This window comes from Neovison vison, chromosome 1, assembly GCF_020171115.1.
Source record: "Neovison vison isolate M4711 chromosome 1, ASM_NN_V1, whole genome shotgun sequence".
Taxonomy (NCBI): Eukaryota; Metazoa; Chordata; class Mammalia; order Carnivora; family Mustelidae; genus Neogale; species Neogale vison.
The window spans coordinates 36281931-36287017 of NC_058091.1; the positions used below are offsets into that span (position 1 = coordinate 36281931).

General features: G+C 34.4%; 1 pseudogene; it reads right to left on the reverse strand.

Annotated features, from left to right (window-relative positions):
- Positions 1-999: 999 nt before the first annotated feature.
- On the reverse strand, positions 1000-1119 carry LOC122897467 (annotated as a pseudogene).
- Between the last annotated feature and the right edge of the window lie 3968 nt (positions 1120-5087).

Below are 5087 nucleotides of genomic sequence, written 5' to 3' on the forward strand. Positions count from 1 at the left end.
GAGGACCCAGAGTAGTGTCCAAAATTCATGACAGTGATTTCAGTGACTATTGATCATTTTTATTTGAACTCCTTTTTCCCCAACTTGAGTAAAAGCTATGGAAAATTTTGAAAAGCTCATCCTGGGCAAATGTTTGTAATAAACAATTCACAAAACATCATATAATTTCAGGCAGTTTACAGAAATTAAAGTCCATCCATAAATTCTTTCCAGGAAAGAATGCATAGACTATAGAAAAACACCAAGGAGTTATTCTAATCAATTAATAAACCAGAACCATCCAAACTCACAGTTCCTGGTGCCACATAAGACCATGAAAGCATAGTTACTTCCCAAGCTGTTACTATCCACAGATTTTTAAGATAAAATACCTTATATGTATTCTTGGCAAGTTCCTCTTTCTTCCTAACAAAAATATTTATTTTACCTTATTCTTCTCGTGCTACTCTAACAAATTGCTATAAACTGAGTGGCTTAAAGAACAAACATTTATTTCTCACAGTGTTGGAGGCTCAGAAATCTAAGATCAACGTGTCAGCAGATTTAGGTTTTGGTGAGGGCCTACCTGCTGGTTTCCAGAGAGCCATCTTCTTGTATCCTCATATGATGGAGACAAGAGAGAGATAGACCATCTCTCTCTTTTGTTCTTTCTTACAAGTCATTAATCCCATGTATGAGAGCTGCACCCTCATGACCTAATTATCTTCTAAAGGCCCTACCTCCAAATACCACTGCACTGGCATTTACGCTTTAACATTTGAATTTTGGGGTAACATAAAATTCAGTCCATAGCATACTGAAAGACATTATTACAGGTAAAGGTAAATAAGACAGATACAGTCTCTGAAGTTCAAGTAAATTTATAATGGCTATATCATAAGGATAAATAAAAAGAATGTTGAAATAGAAAATATGAACAAAGGCCTTGTTTAGGTAAGTTGATTAGGTAAGTCAATGAAAAGACAATTTTTAGATTGAAATGGAAGAACGAAAGAAGACAAGCAATGAGCTAGGATTAAACACTCCCCAAAGCTGAAAGACACTTGGCATATTTTCAATTAGCAATAATTGTACCTTGGATAAACCTCATTGGCTACGATACTGCCACTGTGCAAAGCTAACACTTTGCATATTTTAAGTAGTAGAAGGCCAAAGCTGAACAGAGCAAATTGAATGAGGGAGGACTGGCATAAGATTAGGGTGGAAAGACGGGAGAGTTTAGTTAGATTCAGAGGGCCTTTTTGGTCACTGGGAAACCATGCAGGAGAATGATATGATCAGTTCTTTTTGTTTCTAAAGACCACTCTTGTAACTGTATTTTAAGTAGATTTTAGAGAGGCAAGAGAAGATATTGAAGTCACTGAAAACACTACATTAAAAAAAAATTACGGTGGCTTTAAGAAGTTGGAGTGGAAATGGAGAAAAATGAATGGGTATCAGCTATCCTTTAGACATAGAATGAAAAGGATTTCCCAAAGTTGGATATAAAAAGTAAGGGAAAGGTGAATAAGCGGTATATGACCCCAGAATCTCTGGCTTTAGCAACTTGGTGGACAGTGATGACATTTACTAGATGAGTAACAGGTTTTGGATAAAAAGGGAATCCAGACTTATGTTCTGCACACAATAACTTTGAGATGATTAAGTGGAAATGTCAAGTAGAAATCTGAATATACCATTCTGAGGTTCAGAGAAATTGTTTTGGCTTAAGATATATTTTGAAAGTAATCATACTTTGAAAGTATTCAAACTAATACTTTGAAAGTAAAGTATGGCCCTACTCTAGGCCATAAAATTTGGTGAGCAGTGAATATTAAGTAAAAAGATAATGACCCATGACATAATTTGAAGGAACTCTAATATTTTGAGATCTGATATAACTTCTCAAATCAGTGAAAATATTGAGGAGTAGCCAATAAATTAGGGAGAAAACCAGGACTTCATAATGTTGTGAAAGGTAATGCAAAAAGTTAACAAAGAGTTTATAAAATGTGAGATGATAATGTATAAAGAGCTACTGAGAAATCAAATGAGATAAGGACAAAAACTTTTTTTTTTTTTTCCAGTGTGAAATATGTAAGCTTTTGGTGGCTTTGATTGTATAACTTGTTTGGATTGCAGTGGAGATTAGGAATGTTAGCTGAGCAAGTACAAAGTAATAAGTTGTCTAGACAATTTATTAGTCCTTAGAATTTCGCTGCAAAAATGAGAAAAGAGAAATGAGTTCTCAACTAGAGAAATTTTTTTTTAAATTTCTTTTCTGTGTAACAGAATTCATTGTTTATGCACCACACCCAGTGCTTCATGCAATATGTGCCTTCCATAATACCCACCACCTGGCTCCCCCAACCTCCCACCCCGCACCCCTTCAAAACCCTCAGATTGTTTTTCAGAGTCCATAGTCTCTCATGGTTCATCTCCCCTTCTAGTTTCCCTCAACTCCCTTCTCCTCTCCATCTCCCCATGTTCTCCATGTTATTTGTTATGCTCCACAAATAAGTGAAACCATATGATAATTGACTCTCTCTGCTTGACTTATTTCACTCAGCATAATCCCTTCCAGTCCCGTCCATGTTGCTACAAAAGTTGGGTATTCATCCTTTCTGATGGAGGCATAATACTCCATAGTGTATATGGACCACATCTTCCTTATCCATTCATCTGTTGAAGGGCATCTTGGTTCTTTCCACAGTTTGGTGACCGTGGCCATTGACCGTGGGGTACAAATGGCCCTTCTTTTCACTACATCTGTATCTTTGGGGTAAATACCCAGTAGTGCAATTGCAGGGTCATAGGGAATCTCTATTTTTAATTTCTTGAGGAATCTCCACATTGTTCTCCAAAGTGGCTGCACCAACTTGCATTCCCACTAACAGTGCAACAGGATTCCCCTTTCTCCACATCCTCTCCAACACACATTGTTTCCTGTCTTGCTAATTTTGGCCATAGCTAAAGAGATATTTTAATTAAGTTGATTTTTATTTGTTTATGTTGGAACAGAACAGAACATGGAATTATAAAGACAAAAGATCTTCAGACAGAATTTCAGAACAGCAACAACAAAAAGTGATGATACAAAGAAGAAAGAGAATAGGCAAAAGAAGAATGTTCTTGAGAAGAGAAGGTTAGACTCTAGTGGTCTTGAGAAGATAAGGATAAACTCTAGTTGTCCAGGCTAAAATAAATTTGAAGGACCTCCATTGTTATATGACCACATAATTCAATATTAGTATGAAGAATCAAAATTAATTTCTCAGGATATATATGAAGGAGCAAAGAGAAACAACAAACTCTGAATCAAGATATAAATTCAGAGGATTTATTTTATCTTCATTATTGCCCTCTTAGTTTTAGAAACTTCTGCCTTCATGAAGTTCACATGACAATTACACATCATCACTAAAATGTTTCTCCTTACATGAAGAAATACTACATTAAAGAAGAATAATAAAATTTCTTTAAAAAACTAACAGAGCTTTAGGAACTATAATTAAAAACATCATCATCAACAACAACAACAAAAACTCATGAAGAATTCTAATAAGCTCTCTAGGCAAAGATGGATATTTGGGAAGATTTTATAATCTGTTTCTTAATACTCCAGACTTGTACATTTGACCTCATACTTGACACCTATAGCTAGATATCTAAAAAGCTTCCTAAAATTAGTATGTCAAAAACAAACACTTGATTTTCCCCTTTCTTACTCTGAATCTGCTTTTTCCTCTGAACTTCTCATCTCTGTAAATGGCAATAATGATCCATGGTCTATCCAGTTATGCAAGCCAAAATTTAGGAGCTATTACTGGTCCCTGCTCTCTTTTCTGCTTTTCTCAGCTGAATACCTCATCAGGTTGTATTGTTTCCAAATTGAGCATATACAGATAATTTGTCAAATTTTATTCCTGCCATTTATACCCTAGTCTAAGCCATTAATAGCTTTTGCCCAAAATAATGGAATAACCCTTATCTGTCTCTACTCCTCTCTCTGTTCTTCATCCTCCACAAGCAGTCACAGCGACCTTTAAAAAACTGAACTCATTTCATGCCAACTCCCTGCTATAAGCTCTCTAATGTTTTCCCATCACCCTTAGCATAGAAGGCTTTCATATACTTTTCATTTCCTTCTCTTTTGTCCCTCACTTACTATGCTGCAGTACACTGTCCCTTTGATCTTTTGAGTCAGTGAGGTACTTACCTAAGTCTTTACTCTGCTTGAAGGGTCTTCCTCCAGATCTCTGACCCTCAGCCTTCTTGTTATAATGGTCCTAATGGAAATATCAAGTTATAAAATAACCCAAGAAAGAGATAGCGCTATGAAATAGCAATAAGTTAAATGTGTTCAAAAAGTGAGAAAAAGTTTTCTACCAATTAATTGTTGCTGTCATAAATAGGAAAGTGATGTTAGAAGTATGTGATTCTTTAAGCTGGAATAAGAAAATAAGACTGGAATAATACCTAATTTTCAGATGAAGTAGGATTTTAGTGGGCCCCATAATTTAACTGTGTTATTCATATTATTTTATAAGGTTTCTTAATTATAGTCAATGGGTATAGTAAATGAGTTTTATTAATATATGCAAGTATACTGTTTTTATTGTTATTTTAATGTTATTTTTAAGCTGTAACTTTGACCTTTCAAATGAAATAGTTGATAGGATCTGATTATCATTATGCAAAGTTTTAGCATTTAACAATAACTTAAACCTAAATTAATTTTGGGGGTTTTATTAACACTTGGGCAATTAGAAAATGGAAAAAAAAAGAGAGACAGAGATAATATACAATTAGATTGTGAAGGTTTAGCAAGACTCCACAATCATATTTCTAACTCCTTTCACCATTGACTATATTTTGCATACCTTCCAAGTAACCACAAGAATTAGTCTTCAAATCTACTCTCAATCAACTAAAGAAACTGACAAACCACTTTATTACTGAAATGTACTTATTTCCACACTTTGGTCAAGACTATCAGTTTTTTATCATAATTTCAAAGACTTTAATTTGACATCAAATATTTGAATACAGCTGCTACTAACTTAAAACATTTATTTTTCATTTACTATATATCATATATTGTGCTA